Below are 20,746 nucleotides of genomic sequence, written 5' to 3' on the forward strand. Positions count from 1 at the left end.
GCAGTTCCAGAAGAAGTAATTTTTTAAAGCACAAAAATATTTGAACAAATAGTGACTAAAACTTTCCCATATTTGGCAAAAATAAATGTGCATATTCAAGAAGCTCAGTGAACCCCAAGCAGAATAAATATGAAGAGAACAATTGCTAAGCACATCATAGTCAAATTTCTGAGTGATAAAATCATGAAAGCAGTCAGAGAAAAATGAAAAGGGAACAACTTGAATGGTCAATAACTTCATCAGAAATGGCTAAGTCCAAAAAAATAGTGTAAAAGTATTATCTGAAGTACTGACACTAAAAAAATCAATATAAATTTTATACTCAGTGAAAATATTCTCTAAGAATAAAAGTAAAAATATTTTATTCTAAAAGTAAAACTAAGAGAATTCATTGTCAACAGAAATTCACTACTGTAACAAATGATGTGGAAAGCAGTTTGGAAATTTCTCAAAGAACTTAAAACAGAACTACCAATTGACCCAGCAATCCCATTACTGGGTATTTAAAAAGTAAATCATTCTTTTTAAATATAATAGACAGTATTGTATTTAAAATACAATAGATATTTTAGACAAAGACAATAGATACTCGTATGTTTAGCACAGCATCATTCATGGAAGCAACCTAGGTGCCCATCAACAGGCCATTGGATTTTAAATATGTGGTACATAGAACACTAAGAAATACTATAGACCCATAACAAGGAATAAAATCATGTCCTTTGCAGCAATATGGATGCAGTTGGAGGTTATTATCCTAGGTAAATTATTGGAGAAACAAACAAACAAATAAAAAAACAAATATTGCATGTTCTCACTTATAAGTGGTAGCTAACCTTTGGGTACACATGAATATAAAGATGAGAACAGTAGACACCGAGGACTACTAGAGGAGGGGAAGGGCCAGAAAACTACCTATTGGGTATTATGCTTACTACCTGGGTGAAGGGATCATTCATTTCCCAAATCTCAGAATCACATACTAAACCCACGTAACAAACCTGTATGTGTACCACCTGAATCTAAAATAAAAGTTGAAATTATTTTTTAAAGTCTTGAATTAGATTACAAAGTAAATGCAGATGTATGTTGTTTATAGAAAAACTATACACTTAAAACCAATGGCCCAGAAACAATAAAAATAAGAAATACGAATAGGGAAAAATAAAAATAAATGATAAAGGGGGTTCCACAGGCTGAAGATATACCATATGAAAACCTAGATCTTTAGGAAGAAATAAAAAGCCTTAAAAATGTTTTTATAAAAGTGGGGAGCCAAATATAAAAAGCTACATTTCCTTTTAATTTCTTTAAAATCCATAGGACCTTTTAAAGAAAATATTGTAGCATCATCCTGTGGGGTTGTAAAATGTATGTAAATGTAATAAATATGACAGCCTAATACAGAGAATTACAGGAAAAAGAATGAGATCTATATAGTTGCAACTTTATTGCCCATTACATTAAGTGACAAATACTTATGGTATTTTGTAGGTGCTTATGGTAATTTGTAGAAAAAGCACAAAAAAAAGAGTGCAAGAGATATAGCTAAAAAGTCAATAGTTACATTAAAATCATATGCAAAAATTACTAAAGTAATCCAAGAGATGGCAGGAAAAAAACAAAGGAACAGAAACAGATGGGACAAACAGAACCAAATAAAAAACTGGTACAGAAGCCCAAAGTCAATCCTTTCAGCGATAATTAATTGTTAATAAACTAAATATGCCAATATTAAGAAAGATATTATCAAAAATTGGTTTAAAAAAGAGCAAGACCCAAGTATATATTAGCTAGAAGAGACATATTTGAATATAAAAATACAACTAGGCTGAAGGTAAATAAATTGTAAAAGATAATGCAAACAGTAAGGGTAAGAAAGCTTGTGTGGTTATACAGGTATCAGAAAAAAAGTAGACTACAAGCTAGAGTATTACTAGCAATAAAGTGGCACATTTCATAACAATGGTCAGGTCAATTCATCTGATTATTATATCTTTGTGTATATCTTTTGACATGAAGTCAAAAGAATACACAAAACTCAAGGGAGAAATATATAATTCCACAATCACAGTAATTTTACCACTCCTCTCTCAGCAACTGATATTATAATAAATCTAAATTCATAGTCTGAAAAACACTATCAACTACTTTAACGTAATTTTTATGCATAGGTTACAACACCTAACTTACGCTGCAAAGTTTACATTCTTTTTAAATGCACATAGAATATTCATTGAGATGAGCCCTATTCTGTGCCATTTTAAAAGGTCTCAAATTTTGCAAAATGATTGTATTAGTCTGTTCTCACACTGCTAATAAAGGCATAACCAAGACTAGGTAATTTGTAAAGGAAAGAGGTTACACTGACTCACATTTTCACATTGCTGGGGAGGCCTCACATTTGTGGTGGAAGGTACAAGAGGAGCAGAGTCACATCTTACATGGCAGCAGACAAGAGACCATGTGCAAGGAAACTTCCCTTTATAAAATCATCAGATCTCGTGAGACTTATTCACCATCACAAGAACAGCATGGGAAAGACCCACCCCCATGACTCAATTACCTCCCACTTGGTCCCTCCCATGACATTTGAGAATTATGGGAGCTACAATGCAAGATGAGATTTGGATGGGGACACAGCCAAACCATATCAATGATGAATCATTGAAGTGGCAGTCAGAACACATGAATGCAGCCATTTACCAGCTGAATGACCTCGGGAAGTTCACATTATCTCTCAGGGAAGTAGTTTATTAATCTTAACAGATAACATTACTATCTATCAGCCATGTTTGTTCTGAGGACTGGAAGATAATAAAGGTTGGAAGACCCAGAATAGTGTTTAGTACCCAAATGGAATTTAATAAAGGTTTATTACATTTTGGGGGCCAGAATTTTTACTATTCTTACCACTGCCTAAGCCCAGGTGAGAAATGAACACTTGATAAACAGTAAGTAGTATGATAAGCAGAAAATATTGGTCATCTTTAATATTATTATTTAGGAAGCAATATGGCCCTTTGCATCTATTCCTCAGCTAAAATTCCAACTCAAAAGGGATTCTTCCCAAAAAATAGTCTTCCTTGTCACGTCTGTGTATCAAAAGCCAACACAAAAGCATACATTCAAGATCAAATGAAGGCTGCAGAGCCTGACAGACAGAAGTCAGTGCTGGGATTAATAGACAAACCAGGGAGCCAGCATTTTGCAGAGCATATTAGCAAGAAGCAAAATCACTGCAGAACTTACCTAAGCTACAGTATTAGACTCAACTTTGAGTACTTGTTGATGTAAAGATTGAAAATTTGGGGCAACTAACAATATAAATAATGACTATCCCAGTATCAAAATGTAGTACAACAAAAAATGACATGGGATATATATAAGTGGAAATGAAGAGAACAGAATAATGCAAGATGTGCCATCTAAATACAAAATTAGTTTACTGTCCTGGGAGTACCATATTTGAAAGATAAGAAGATAACTAGGTAGTGATGTCAGAAATCATTCCATTATGTTCATAGATTTTATATGTTTACATATGTATCAATGAATACTAAAAAATTTATAGTTTTATTCCTAAATACATGCTTATTCCCAATTACTATTTTTATTCTGCTATTAAATCCCCAAGATAGAAAATCCAGCCTACTATAGATACAGCTGGATATTTGGCTCTGGCAAAAATCTAAATACTTAAAACAGTAGATAGCGGTCTGATACTCAGAGTGGTCAGGAACAGAATAGAGCATCTTCACAATGTTTCTTTCTTTCTGGAGGTGCTACATATGCCAACTGCATTTTCTAAAAAGGATATTGCTAACACAAGGCTGTATGTTCCTATTCCAGAGTCATGTCTGATATTTCCTACTTGAGTTGAATTATGAAAATTTAGCATTAAGGACAAGACACTAAGACTTACAAATAAACCAAAATTTCCTCATGTTTCCAGAAACTTAAAACTTTTATAAAGCAATCTTTATTTTGCTATATAAAAGATAATTACCTGACACACATGCAACCTCTAAAAGACCTCAAGAAAGAAACACACGCATCAAACTGTCATACTTCGATTTCTTGATAGGTCAAATTTCATTCCCAATGTTTTACAAAATGGTGAGCATATTACAACCTGCTATATAAGTATAAAATAATATTAGCTTCAGTAATAATTCAGGCTCTAACCTACGACTTTGCAGGAAATCAAGCCATGACAACTTTTTCATGAATTAGAGTTATTCATTCATTTAGAAAATTATGATTCTACCATAAATAATTTTACTATACATATATATTATTATTTAATTCTTAATATACATATAGGCCACCATGATTGTACATATACACCATAGAATATTACACAGCCATAAAAAGAATATCATATTCTTTGCAGCAAAATGGATGAAGCTGGAGGCTATTGTTTTAAGTGAATTAATTCAGAAACAGAAACTCAAATATCTCATGTTCTCACTTATAAGTAGGAGCTAAACATTGAGCACTCATGGACATAACATGGGAACAATAGACACTGCAGACTTTGGCGGGGGGGCTTTGTTGGGGGGAAAGCATTGAAAAGCTCCCTATTGGGTACTATGCTTACTACCTGGGTGGCAGAATCCATACAGCAAACTTCAGCATCACACAATATACCCATGTAACAAACCTACACAGGTATCCTACTATATCTAAAATAAAATATGGAATTAAAAAAATACAAAAAAGTCTTAGAAATATTAATGGAAGGCAAAAGGACCATAATGTGTTGCCACTTACCTGCCGAGTGGTACATCAAAGAGGATGGTCCTAAACGTGGTAAATGTGAGAAAACTTGTATTTCTGCTTGAGGTTAAAAGTCCACAAAAGAATCACTTGATCTGATTGACATAGCTGCTAAAAGTGTCCTATATGTGGCACCTATGGACCACACTGACAAGGGGAAAGCATAGACAGGGAAGTTGTGTTTGAGTGTAAATATCAGGCAGCTTGAAAGGCAGAGTCAGCACGTTGTTAATAAGGGACTCCACAGGTAAAAGTAACATTCACTAAGTGGAGAGCTGGATTATAGGTCACTCACTGAGCATTTTAGACAGACCTGCAGGAAGTACCATTAGTAGGGATATTTCTGTATACAAGAGCAAAGTGTATGCATAGATAAAATACTATGGAGTTTTATAATTGCCATTTACGATTTGGTGGAAGAAAATGAAGAAGGGTTAAATGACTTGTCCAATTTCACACAGCAAGGCAGTTATAAAGCTAAAACCATAACCCATGGTAGAGAAAATTTCCAGCTTTCAAATACCTGAAATATATCTGATGTTGTATATAATAGTTGTCTCATGCTGAGCTGCCATTTTATTCTTATTGTGTCACAGGAAAAAAAAAATACACCAAATGCATTACAGCCTTAGGATTTCCTTAAGAGTATAACCACTGAAAATATATATTTCAGCAATAAAGAAGGCATTTTTCTCCCATGTTCCCACTGCCTTTGTTTTGAAAAAAGTCATACATTTTTATCATCGATGAGTCCTTAAATGAAGAAAAACACACACATTTTTCTCACATGCTTTAGTTCAAGTGGCATTAGGTATATAATTACTCAAAAATAGAGTTTTTATACATTCTCCGGTAAGTGCTCTCTTAATAGTTGCTTGACAAAAGGCTTAATATAGCATTTTATATTTCACAAATGAAAGAAATGGTTTTGTTTTTAGAAAGTTAACAAATAGTCTTTTGCCTATAAAAAATAAAATGGTCAAACCACTTAGATTTATAACTGGATTATACTATTCTAACCCTCTAAATTCACTTTTTTTTATGTTGCTTTAATTCACTACATTTTTAAAACAAGGTAGCCAAAAGAGATCTGATTAGAAAACATCAGGAAAAGGCCAGACGCACTGGCTCATGTCTGTAATCCCAGCACTTTGGGAGACCAAGGCAGGCAGAGGTCAGGAGTTTGAGACCAGCCCAGCCAACATGGTAAAATCCCATCTCTCCTAAAAATACAAAATAAATAAATAAATAAGTAAATAAAATAAAATAAAAATAGCTGGGCATGGTGGCGTGCACCTGTAGTCCCAGCTACTTGTGGGGCTGAGGAGGAGAATCGCTTGAACCCAGGAGGCGGAGGTTGCAGTGAGCCAACTGCACCACTGCACTCTAGCTTGGGCAACAGAGCAAGACTATGTTTCAGGAAAAAAAAAAAAGGAAAAATAACTTTATTATATTATAGTAGAGGCATTGTCTTAAATTATTATATTATTTTAGGCATAAAATCAGGAGTATATCCCCATTACCTCCATCTACCAACCACAAATATTTATGATTGCTATCCTTTAATGCAGTATTTGGTACAGCATCCCATTTTGGCATTTTCTCTTTTAATTAGTATGTTGATGAAAATTATTTGCAATTTTTTATCCTCTCTGTTGTAGTGAATGACAGTATCTTATTGACAGGCAAAATGGAAATGCACTGACTCTTTTCAAAGAAAAATCATTTTCTTCAAACTATATAATAAAACCATGCATTGTTGTTGTATTTGTGAGTATCCACTTAAAACATATTTTAAATCACCATCAATTATTCATTACATACAGATATTTATGATTTCCATCTTGAATATGTAACATAGATCCTCAAAAATTTGGTCATTGACTTGATCTCTCTAAAATCATGCTTAGATCATAAGAAATAATTGGCCAGGTATAAAGTCTCAGGCCGGTAATCCCAGCATTTTAGGAGGCCAAGGCACGATAATCACTGGAGGCCAGCAGTTCTAGACCAACCTGGACGAGATAGTGAGATCCAGTCTCCAAAAAAAATTTTACATTAATTGGGTGTGGTAGTGCAAGCCCATAGTTCTAGCCACTCAGGAAGCTGAGGTAGGGAGATCCCTTGAGCCCAGGATTTTCAAGAGCTATGATTATGCCACTGCACTTCAGCCTGGGCAACAGAGTGAGATCCTGTCTTTAAAAATAATAATAATAATTGATGAGTAATTACTTATGCACATATTATAAATAGCTGATAGAAATATGCTCAACATTTACAAACCATTAGTAGTAAACGTTGACGTACTAAGAAGTCAAAGTATGACAGGTTGATGCACATTGCTGTTTCTTGGATCTTTGGGCAGACATTTATTTATTATAGCTAAGTAAATGCTATTTATGACTGATCCATGTAGTATACTACATATACTTTTCCTTTCCTACACAAAATATTATTCTATTGGCTTAATTTTTACATAATTATTATTCTTCATCCCTAAAAAAATCCCAGTTGTATAAATATTTATTCAATCTATCCCAACACATCAGGAATCCTAACAATTCCATCTTCACAGAGACATCTTTTCCAGACACCTCTTACTTGCTTAGCCTGGTCAAGCTGCACTCTATATCTTCCTCATATTCTCCTTTGCCATCATCCTAGGAATTCTCTTTATCTTATCGTTGTACTAGATCTTCCAGTTCCTGGATCCCATATATTCTCTTTTATTGGTTTACTCTGTTTTGGAGGAGCATATGCTTCAGTAGTTTCCTAGAAAAGGATGCATGTGAGGTTTTTTCCACATCTTGTGTGTCTGAAAATGTTTATTTTTATGTTTACATTTGATTGATAGTATAGAATTCTAGATTGGAAATCATTTTCACTGCGCATTTTCAGAACAGCCTTCTAGCTTTCAGTACTGCTAAAAAGTCGATTCTAATTCTTGATCTTTTAAAGCAAATTTTTTCTCTTTCTCTCTCTCTGGAAACTTGTACAATCTCCTCGGGGCTCAGGTATTCCTGCTTTGGCCTTATATTTTATCAATGGTCTCTAGCTCATGATCTGCCCATATTGTCCTGTTCAAATTGTGTACTTAAGGGAGAAGTCAAAGGAGTTCATTCATACCTTAAATATCACATTTTAAGAAAAGCAGTGATCTCAGAAGCAGTATTTCCTGATCAGAGATCTAATAAGTTTGTACCAGTTCTCCTAACTATTAAAACCAGGTCATATTCTTTCTTGGTCTACCTCTTACTAGGCTGTTACCTCGGGAGTAGGGACTTCATTTTCATTGGCTCATTTAAGATCCAATCAGGGAGTAGAGGTCTATTTGTTTGTGGCTGAACATTTCATTATGCCTGAAGATATTAAGCTTAATAATATGGGAAACTAATATTTTATTTAGATGGCCAGGTCATGGTGAAAAATAAAAACTTATCTTCTAGTCATTATAATCACCATATGCTGATGATGACTTTCAGTGCCACTTTTCCCAAAGAGAAATATTTTTAAAATACTTTTTAAAGAAAACTCAGAGTAAAATTATAAAAGAAGACCACATAGATCTTTTATGCTAGATATTTGTTTATACCATCCTTTCCACAATTTTATCTCCAAAATTATGGATTTTCTACAGCTTTCAGAAGCTATGACAATTCAATCAATGCTCAGGATAATGCATTAGAAGATAACTAGAGATCTCTCTGAGATTCAGTATACTTTATTAGCTTGATTACAATTTTCCTTTGAAAAATTTCAGATAAGGTTTGCAATGCATCTTAGAACTTTTAATCCATTGTTGTCTCTATTATCTATCACAATTTGAAGATATTAAACCATTTTATCTTCTGTATATATTATCATGATGCCTCTTGGGGCAAAACAGTAAACTTCACTCTTTATGTTTTTAGCAGATTTTTCTTGGTACTTGATTTTCGTACGCTTCATGGACATCTTTATGTTCATGAAGCAACATTAAGGAAATCGCTTTTAGAAACTTTTTTAGTTATCCAAAGGAGAGCATCTTAAAAAAAAAAAAAAAAAAAGAACAAGTACTGTATAGTAGGCACTATAGTAGTCATCTTCATTTGTCTACCTCATAATATTTAATTCTTACCTGACTATGCATAGTAAACATTCATACCCACATTTTAAAATGTTTTAAAAATTGAAGCTCAGAGGGAGTAATTTGCTTCACCTTCCAAAGTTATAAGTGGCAACATCAAAATTTGCATACAAGTTTTCTTCTAACTAAAAAAACCTTACATTTTTCCAATTTTGATGTGTAGGTTTAAATAGAAAATGATGATGTTTGCTTGTCTGCCAGGAATAAAACATTCAAGAGTTTAAAATATTTTTCCTCTAAGGAGAAAAAAGGTATAAGCTTTAAAAAGATTGCTTTTAAAAACTTCACAATTATTAACATTTAGAAAAGTCTTTAACATATTAAATGGCCAGATATATCAATTTTATGACAGACAGCATTTCTTCTTCAGCTTCTGCTTCTGAAACTGGCAGACCAGGTAATTCAAGTAAGACCCGGGCTGAAGGTCTAGACTGGAAAAAAGCATCTGTCTCTACACATTCTAACGAAATGAAAGAATAGACATAACCATCAGGAATATACTTGTGGAGTGTCACTAGTTCCCTACCTGCTCATTCTGTCTGTCTGATGTCAGTACTGAAATAAAAACAACTCTGGGTTTTTTTTTTTAAGCAACTCAAGATTAAATAAAGGGAATTAGGTGATTATAAAATCAATGGAAGTGATGAAGCAGCAGGATCTACAACTGGCTTTCAGAAATGATTTCCAGAGCAGTACAGAACTGATCCACAAGAGCAATTGCTACTTCTGTAACAAGCAGAACTATGGAAACTATTGAGCTCATGAACTCATAGATCAAAAAACAGGACTCAGTAAAGAGTGCCTGCCCACACTCTGACAAACAGAAAGCTGGAGATTGGAGACTGGAACATTCCTGCAGAGATACATCTCTAACACCTTTATTGCCAGCAGAAAAAGAGCCATAAGACAGTAGGAAGATGTTTTTTTCTCTCTCCTACTTTACAAATCTGATACAATTGTATGTAATGCACAGAACCTACTTTACTCCCAAAATCATGTCTGCTGTGGAGTCTAGGGAATACGTAGTTGCTAGATTTTCAACCAGTACATAAATAAATAAGTAAATAAATAAATAAGACTTACCAGAAAGAAGTGAATCCTGATGCCAAGAGCAATTAGACTACATCTACCAAACTCTCCCACTAAGGAATAAAAAATCATGTGAGGGCACTCCCAGGCCTCATTCCATAGAGAGCTCCTAGTCAGAATACCAATTAAGGCAGGGACCTGAAAGAAAACACACTGATTTACACAATAGCAAAGAACACCCCAAAGCACCTACTCACCCCTTCACCTAATCATCTTTAAGGACAACCAAGGATCATTAGGTATAAGAGAAGAATCAAATCATGAAAGAGAATAATGACCAAAACAAGAAAATAGAAAATTTAACATCAGAGAAAAACAGATCACTCAGGAAGCAGAAGAGAAACCTCTGATATGATCAGAGAGATCAAATAAAGCTAGGATTCTTGACAAAAGTATCAACTAGGGAATGTCAAAGCATTCTTAGGGATTTATAATATTATTGCTAGAATGAAAAAGCAATAATATATTTTACAGTGTAGGAAAGAAAGTGTGGGCAGAAAATGTGAATGAAAAGAGGCAGATAAAAGAACATTCCAGGAGATATAGCCTCAGAATAGCTGGAGTTCCAGAAGAAAGGGAGCATCCTCAAATGCAGCAGACCTGGAGAGTATCTAATCCAGACAAAGGCAGGAAATAGAAGACCTCCTGGGGGAGAAAATTCTGGGACAAGGGGAACTTTACATGCCAGCATTATGATGCAAAGGGTACAAAGATGCTAGAAATGTTCCTCCTAGGAGCAACCCAAGTATGGTGACATTGTTCCTATAGAAAAAAAATCTAATTCTAGCACATTATTTGACAATGAAAAAACAGGATAAATACTGTTCACTTGCTCTTTACTTTAAGAGTCAACCTAAAATCATCTAGTTTTTAAATATTGGTTCAAATGTATAAAACATTACCTATGCCAAATAAAACAAAACTACAGGGTAAGTCCAGGCCACAGTCCTCAGCTGACAATGCAGCAGATGCTATTTAGCTGTAAGAACCTCTGAGACGGTAGTCTTAAACCAGTGGTTTCCAAAGTTTCATTTATTTGAACCGTTTGTAGCCATTATCACATTTGATCCTGAGACGCAAGGAAGGAAAAGCATGGTTGTGGTTTCAGAAATAGAATATAAATGTCAACAAATTTAATAATATAAAAGTAAAGCTATAGAAGATAGATGCTGGGAAGCAGAAAACAGGAAAAGGTAAAGGAAAGTCATGGGAGTCTTTATTGTATGAGTCAGGAGGTGAGTGATGGATGCTGTTAGCAGTTGAGGGCACATACAATTTTTAAAAAACGGCGTAAACATAGCATTCAAATTAGAGAAGAGATCAATAGACAAATTAAAAATAATAATTAAGCTATAAATATTTGAGAGCAGGGGTAAGAAAAGTAAGCCAAATCCTCATCTTTCACTGAAGAAGTCAATAAATGTTTATTAAATACCTTCCCTGTGCCTGGCAGTATTCAAGGGCTGAGGATGCAATAATGCAGATAAAAGAAGGGGAGAACTGATGCTTAAAATGCATCTCATTGTTGTTTACCGTATTAGCCGATTTTCACACTGCTGATAAAGACATACCTGAGACTGGGCAATTTACAAAGGAAAGAGGTTTAATGGAGAACTCACAGAATTCCACATGGCTGGGGAAGCCTCACAATCATGGCAGAAGGCAAGCAGGAGCAAGTCACATCTTATGTGGATGATGGCAGGCAAAGAGAGAGCTTGTGCAGGGAAACTCTGCTTTATAAAGCCATCAGATCTCATGAGACCCGTTCACTATCATGAGACCAACATGAGAAAGACCCACCCTCATGATTCAATCATCTCCCACAGGGTCCCTACCACAACACATTGGAATTATGGGAGCTATGAGATGAGATTTGGATGGGGACACAGAACCAAACCATATCATTCACCCTCTCTTTCCTAGAATGTTTTATGATTTTGATTTTCTGGTAAACTTTCATTCCTCCAACAAAAACTCATGCTCATAAGCATGGAACATGATTATGACTGAAGAAATACTGAAGAAATAGAGGTAAAGATATGTAATCTAGTACTTAAGGACTAACCACTAGAAAATATCAAAACAGAAACCATAGAATAAGATTAGTTATGGGTAGCAGAACTGATAATACAGAAGGATGGAGAAGGAGACTATCCCTTTTTCTGAAATGTTCTTTCTGTTATCTGATAGGCGAGTATGGTAGGAATGGATGTGTGGCCCCTTCAGTGACAAACTTGTTGCCCTGGCTGCTGGAAGTGCTGTTGTCAGACTGCCTTTGACTGTCAGTCCCTTTGGGAATTGTTTCAGATGCAGAGAGCCATTTCTCCCAAAGTAAAGCAGTTTTCCAGGCAGCTCACATTTAATGAACAACCGATGCTGAAGATGGGCTTGGCCATCTCAACCCAACTTGGAACAGATGACTCTTAAGGGCCATTCTAGCTCCTGAGCGCTCCTTGGGGTCAGCAGACACTGTCATTGGACCTGTGTCATAGCCTGACTTTTTCTCCATTTCTGCTTTCTTCCATTCCTTTTCAAAGGGTTGATCCCACAATTTCTCCCTCATTAAATTGTTAATTCCACAATTTCTCAGTAATCCCACAATTTTCTCACTAACAATAAATACTGCTTACAAGTATTACATTGATTAATATAAGTTTAAATGCTAGAACAGTGTCAGTGATGATTTATTCCATGTTATGCAGAAAACAGGAATAATTAGTAAAACAAAGAATTCATGTGGCAATAAAATTCACTTTCACTTTTTATTAATATAAGTTCCTCTTTATTTAATTCCACTTTGTTGTTTTCTTAAATTTGTATTTTTGCCAAGGATGGATAGCTTTTTACTCAATATCTAGCCTTTAACATAAAATTTTATGTTGCTTTTGCATATACACAAAATATTGCTACTTGTTTATTGCTGTGTTTCCTTTCTAATGTACATACACTTCAATCTCATCATTGCTCATACCATGGCAAGATAGTGTCACTGACCAGCCAAAAAACCACTTTTTTTATTGATTTCTATGCATGTATGTTACTTTCTCACCAAATGATACTGAATTCTATTTACCTATCTTATTAAAAAGACAATGATTTCTGGCATGCAAATATCATAATAAATAATGACGATTTTATTGGTGTAAAAAATGCTAAAATTCCCTTCATTTTTAATGCTAATGTATGTCAACAGAGATAATTGCTTTATTTTATTATCTAGGTAACAGCTTAATAACTTTTATTTTTATAAATGCTGTCAATAAATGCAATAATTTCTGTGACTTTATTCTTCAAAGGTCTTGCTTAAAATATTTAAGGTCTACACCTCTAAAGCAGAGTCTAGCTCCATTATTTATATATCTGTGATTCTTAAATATTTTGTATAAGGCAAATGGTCAATAAATTGTTAAATAATGTATGAATAAATAAATGAATGAATGAGCTTGCTTTATATAATATTTTATCCAGAAATCTTTATTCATTTAATATTGTACACTGACTTCTTTATATTTTTCCAGTCATGTTCTAAGTTCTGTATATATCAGTTTCCTTATGGCCTCCTGAGCACTCCAAGTCTCCGCTTTCCATTTATTAAATTCATAAGCATTTATTAAATACCTACTTTGTGCCAAGCAGCATGCCAGATGCTGAGGGTATAGTAATGTACATGAAGTGAGAGAACAGATGCTTTAAATGCATTCTATTGTATTTCACATTCTCCTCTCTGCTTGGGATGCTTTATTATGTTTATTTTCTGGCAAATTTCTATTTCTCCAAAATAAAGCCATATGTAAGAAGGACACAGAGTCAGACTGCCAGTGTTCAAATCCCGGCTCCACAGTTACTAGTTATATAACTTTGGGCAAGTTTCTTGGCCTGCGAATTTTCCATTTTCTCATATTTAGAATGGTATCTACCTCATACAGTTGATGTCAGAATTAAGCAATTAAAATGTATGTAAAAATCTCAGCTTAATGCCCAGTACATACTTGTTCAATAATCGTTAGCTATTATTCCAGCATCACTATATCCTGCTGTTAGAAAAACAGTTAAATCCTGACAACAAATTCCAAGATATAACAGCTACCACCAAAATAGAGTGACTTTAGTATATTTAAAAAGCCCTTTTATTCACTATTTTTATTAGAAAACTTAAAGGTTCTATTAAAAATAAAATATTGTCCTTGTTGATGCATGTTGCAGAATTTCCTTCTTTTTTAAAGGTTAAATAATATTCTATAGTATGTATAAATTATGTTTTATTTATACATTTTCCTGTCAATAAACATTTAGTTTATTTCCTTAAGGACATTATGCTAAGTGAAGTAAGCCAGTCACAGGAAGACAAATACTGCATGATCCCACTTATATGAGGTATCTAAAATGCTTAAGTTGTTAGAATTTAAGTATTCCACTCTTTAGAATTAGAAAGACTAATTCCACTCTTTAGAATTAGAAAGACTAATTCCACTCTTTAGAATTAGAGTGAAATGTTGGTTACTGGGGGCTGGAAGGAGGGGAAAATGAGGAGTTACTCATTAATGGGCATAAAGTTTCAGTCAAGAAAGATAAATAAGAAGTGAAGCAAGATGGCAGAATAGAAGATGCTACCGATCATTCCCCCAGCAAGGACACCAAGTTAACAAATATTTACATAGAAAACAACACCTTCATAAGAACCAAAAACCAGGTGAGCATTCATAGTACCTGGTTTTAACTTTATATTCACTGAAAGAGGCACTGGGAGAGATAGAAAAAACAATCCTGAATAGCCATTGCCACACCCCTACCCTGGCAGTAGTGGCTTGGTGCAGAGGGAATTTCTGGGTCCTCAGGGAGGGAGAGTACAGCAATTGTAAGGCATTGAACTCAGTGCTGTCCTGTTAAAGCAGAAAGAAAAACCAAACCAAATTAGCTAACGTCCACTCACAGAGGGAGAAAAAGACAGCCCTAGCCAGAGGGGAATCAAGGATCCCAGTGGTCAAAACTTGAGTGCTTGCAAACCTCACCACCATGGGCTATAGTACTCTGAATCTCCAAGTAAATTGGAAAGGTAGTCTAGGTCATAAGGACTGCAACTCTTAGGCCAGTCTTGGTCTTGAACTAGTCCCATTGACATTAGTCTGAGTGGGCAGACAACATACTGAGACACAAGCTTCGGCAGCCAAGGAAGTGCCGGCATCACCCCTCCTCTAACCTCAGGCAGCACATCCCACAGCTCCAAAAGAGATCCCTTCCTTCTGCATGAAGAGAGGAGAGGGGAGAGTTGGGAGGACTTTGTCTTGCATGTTGGATATCAGCTCAGTCACAGCAGGATAGGGTCAGAGTCGTGAGGCCCCCATTCCAGGACCTAGCTCCAGACATTTCCAGACACACCCTGGCTAGAAGGGAAACCACCGCTTTGAAGGAAAGGACCCAGTCCTGAGAGCATTCATCGCCTGCTAACTAAAGAGCCATTGTGCCCTAAATAACCGGCTTTGATACCCAGGTGCTATATCAAGGGCCTGGGGTGAGCCTCTGGGACTTGCTGGCTTCAGGTGAGACTCAGCACATTACCAGCTCTTGTGGTTATGGGGCAAAAGTCCTTGTGCTTGAGATAAGGAGAGGAAAAAGTAAAGGAGACTTTGTCTTGTTCCATAGGTAACAGCATGACCACAGTGGGGCAGAGCACGAAGCAGTCTCTTGGGGTCCTCAACTCTAGGACTTGATTTTTGGATGGCATTTCTATACCGGCTCTGGGCCAGAGGGGAGTCCACTGCCCTAAAAGGTGAGTCCCAGGCCAGAAAGAATTCACCACAAGCTAACTTAAGAGCCCACGGGCCTTAAGGAAACATTGACTGGTGATCTGGCAGTATTCGTCATGGTCTGGGGTGGTGGTAGCTACAGGATGAGGCTCTCTGCCTTTGGAAATGGAAGACAAGGGTGGGAAGGACTGCATCTTGTGGTTTAAGTGCCAGCTCAGCCCAATACAATAGAACACCAGGTAGACTTCTAACATTCTTGACTCTAGTCCTTGACTCCTGGACGGCACCTCTGGACCCAACTGGAGCCTGGGGCACCATACTATCCTGAAAGGAAGGACACAGACAGGGGTGGCTTTGCCACCTGCTGGTTGTAGAGCCCCAGGGCCTTAAGTGAACATAAGCAGTAGCCAGGAGTGGTTACAGCAGGCCTTGTGTGAGACCCAGTGCTATGCTGGCTTCAGGTCTGACCCAGTGCAGTCATAGTGGTAATGGCCACAAGGGTGCTTGTGTCACTCCATCCCCAACTTTAGGTGGCTCAGAACCAAGAGAGAGACTCTGTTTGTGAAAAAGTAAGGGAAGAGAACAAGAACCTCTGCTTGATAATCCAGAGAATTATCCCAGATCTTGTCAAAAATTATCAAGGCAGTATCTCTACAAGTCTGCAAGAACCACAGTGTGTTACTGGGCTTTTTGTGCCCCACTAAAGTAGAGACTGCTTAGATCACAACACCCAAGTTCTTTCAAATATCTGGAAAATCTTCCCAAGAAGGACAGCTACAAATAAGCCCAGACAGTGAAGACTATAATAAATACCTAGCTCTTCATTGCCCAGACAATGAAGAACATCTGCTAGCATAAATACCATACAGGAAAGCATGACCTCACCAGATGAACTAAATAAGGCACTAGGAACCAACTCTAAAGAAACAGAAATATGAAACCTTTCAGACAGAGAATTCAAAATAGCTATTTTAAGGAAACAAAGAAATTCAAGATAACACAGAGATAAAATTTAGAATCCTATCAGATAAATTTAATGAAGGGATTGAAATAAATTTTTTAAAAATTAAACTGAAATTCTGGAGCTGAAAAGATGCAATTGACATACTAAACAGTTCATCGGAGTCCTTTAATAGTGGAATTGGTCAAGTAGAAGAAAGAATTAGTGAGGTTGAAGACAGGCTATTTGAAAATACACAGAGGAAACAAAAGAACAAAGAATAAAATAAAATGAAGCACAGCTATAGAATATAGAAAATAGGCATCAAAGGACAAATCTGAGTTGCTGGCCTTAAAGAGAAGAAAGAGAGAGAGATAAAGGTAGAAAGTTTATTCAAAAAGATATAACAGATAACTTCCAAAACCTAGAGAAAGATATCAATATCCAAGCACATGAAGGTTATAGAACACCAAGCAGATTTAACCCAAAGGCTACCTCAAGGCATTTAATAATCAACCTCCCAAAGGTCAAGGATAAAGACAGGATCCTAAAAGCAACAAAAGAAAAAAAGCAAATAACATACAATGGAGCTCCAATACATCTGGCAGTAGGCTTTTCCATGGAAACCTTAAAAGCTAAAAGAGAGTGGCATGGCATATTTAAAGGGCTTAAGGAAAAAAACATCCATGCTAGAATGGTATATCTGATGAAAATATCTTTCAAACATGAAAGAGAAAAGACTTTCCCAGACAAACAAAAACTGAGGGTTTTCATCAATACCAGACCTATCCTATAAGAAATATTAAAGATAAAACTTCAATTAGAAAGAAAAGGACCAGCACTTTGGGAGGCCGAGACGGGTGGATCACGAGATCAGGAGATCGAGACCATCCTGGCTAACGCGGTGAAACCCCGTCTCTACTAAAAAATACAAAAAATTAGCCGGGCTAGGTGGCCGGAGCCTGTAGTCCCAGCTACTGAGGAGGCTGTGGCGGGAGAATGGCGTAAACCCAGGAGGCAGAGCTTGCAGTGAGCTGAGATCCAGCCACTGCACTCCAGCCTGGGTGACGGAGTGAGACTCTGTCTCAAAAAAAAAAAAAAAAGAAAGAAAGAAAAGGACATTAATGAGCAATACATATTCATCTGAAGGTACAAAACAGGCAATAAATAATCACCTAAAAGTAGAAAAATCACTGGTAATAGTACACAGAGAAACATGTAACATTATAACACTTAACTGTGGTGTGTAAACTACTCTTATCCTAAGTAGAAAGACTAAACAATGAACCAACCAAAAATAATAACTACAACAGCTTTTTAAGACAGTCAGTACAATAAGATATAAATAGAAACAACAGAAAGTTAAAAAGTGGGGAGATGAAGTTAAGACAGTGCTTTTATTAGTTTTCTTTTTGCTTGTTTCTTTGTTTATGCAAATAGTGTTAAGTTCTTATCAGTTTAAATAATGAGTTACAAAATGGGATTTGCAAGCCTTGTAGTACCATCAAACCAGAAAACATACAATGGCTACACGAAAAAATATAAAGCAAGAAACTAAATTATATCACCTGAGAAAAGCACCTTCACTAGAGGAAAACAGGAAGGAAAGAAAGAAGGAAGAGAAGACCACAAAACAACCAGAAAACAAATCACAAAATGGCAGAAGTCCTTACTTATCAATAATAACATTGAATGTAAATGAACTGAACTCTCCAATCAAAAGACATTGAGTGGCCAAATGGATAAAAAAACAAGACTCAATGATCTCTTGCCTACAGTAAGCACACTTCACTTATAAAGGCATACAGACTGAAAATAAAGAGAAGGAAAAAGTTATCCTATGCCAATGGAAGCCACAAAAGAGCAAGAGTAGCTGTACTTAAACAAAATAAATTTCAAGACAAAAATTCTAAGAAGAGACAAGGAAGGTCACTATATAGTGATAAAAGGGTGAATTCAGGAAGAGGTTATAACAATTTTGAACATATATGCACCCAACTCTGGAGCATCCAGATATATAAAGGAAGTATTATTAGAGCTAAAGAGAGAGATAGACCATAACACAATAATAACTGGTGACTTCAACACACCCCACTTTCAGCATTGGCCAGAAAATCAAAAAAAATAAAAATAAAAAGAATAGTCGAACTAAATCTGCACTATAGATTAAATGGATCTGATAGATATTTACAGAACATTTCATCCAAGAGCTGCAGAATTCACGTTCCTTTCCTACATACATGAATCATTCTTGAGTATAGACCATATGTTAGGTCACAAAACAAGTCTTAAAAAATTCATAAAAGTTGAAATAATATCAAGCATCTTCTCTGACCATAGTTCTATAAAACTAGATAACAAGAGGAATTTTGGAAACTACCCAAATACATGGAAATTAAATGATACGTTACTGAATGACCAGTGGGTCAATGAAGAAATTAAGAAGAAACTTTAAAAATTCCTTGAAACAAACGGTAATGGAGACACAACATACAAAAACCTATGGAATATAGCAAAGGCAGTACTAAGAGGACAGTTTATAGCTATAAGTGCCTACATTACAAAAGAGAAACTTCAAATAGACAACCTAATGATGCATCTTAAAGAACTAAAAAAGCAAGAATGAATGAAAACAAAAATTATTAGAAGGAAATAAATAATAAAGAACAGAGCAGAAATACAAAAATAAAAATGTAAAAATACAAAAGATCAATGAAATAAAAAGTTGTTTTTTGAAAAGTTAAACAAAATTGACAAACCTTCAGCTAGACTAAGAAAAAAGAGAGAAAATTCACATAAATAAAATCAGAAATTATAAAGGAGATATTATAACTGATACCACAGAAAGTCACAGCATCATTAGTGGCTACTGTAAGCAACTATATGACAATAAATTGGAAAATCTAGATGAAATGGACAAATTCCTAGATACAGACAACCTACTAAGATTGAAACAGGAAGAAATCCAAAATCTGAACAGACCAATAACAAGTAACGAGAGCAAACCCATAATAAAAAGTCTCCTAGTAAAGAAAACTCTGGAACACAATGGTTTCACTATTGAATTCTACCAGCCATTTAAAGAATTAATACCAATCCTACTAAAACTATCCCAAAGAATGGAGGAGGAGGGAATATATCTAAACTAAATTTATAAGGCCCGTATTATCCTAAAGACCCATCAAGAAAAAGAAAACTACAGGCCAATATCCTCGATAAGCATTGATGCAAAAATCCTCAACAGAATACTAGCAAACCAAATTTAACAATACATTAGAAAGATCATTCATCATGACCAAGTGGGATTTATCCCAGGGATTCAAGAATGGTTTAGCATATCCAAATCAATCAGGGTGATGATATCAACAGAATGAAGGATAAAAAACATATGATCATTTCAATTGATGCTGAAAAATAATTTGACAAAATTCAACATCCCTTCAGGATAAAAATCCTAAAGAAGGCTGGGGATGGAAGGAACATATATGACATATATGGTAGAAGCCACATATGACAGATCCACATGGGCATCCTTGTCTTGTTCCAGATCTTAGTATCCTAGCTGTAAAGGGAAACACTGAAAGCCATTCCTCTATGATATGGAACAAGATGAAAATGCCCATTGTCACCACTGTTATTAAACATAGTAACAGGCTCTAGCTAGAGCAACCAGAAAAGAGAAAGATGTAAAGGGCATCAAAATTAGAAAGGAAGATGTCAAATTATTCTTGTTTGCAGATGATATGATTTTATATTTGGAAAAAATTAAAGACTCCACCAAAAAGCTATTAGAACTGATAAATTCTGTAAAGTTGCAGGATACAAAATCAACATACAAAAATCAATAGCATTTCTATATACCAACAGTGAACAATGTGAAAAACAAATTTAAAAACTAATCCCATTAAGATATTCACACATAAAATTAAATACCTAGAAATTAAACAAAGAAGTAAAAGTTCTCTACAATGAAAACTATAAAATATTTATGCAGGAAATTGAAAATGACACCAAAAAATGGATATTCCATGTTTATGTATGAGAAGAATCAATATTGTTAAAACA

The sequence above is a fragment of the Mandrillus leucophaeus genome, unplaced genomic scaffold (assembly GCF_000951045.1).
Source record: "Mandrillus leucophaeus isolate KB7577 unplaced genomic scaffold, Mleu.le_1.0 Scaffold50, whole genome shotgun sequence".
Classification (NCBI taxonomy): Eukaryota; Metazoa; Chordata; class Mammalia; order Primates; family Cercopithecidae; genus Mandrillus; species Mandrillus leucophaeus.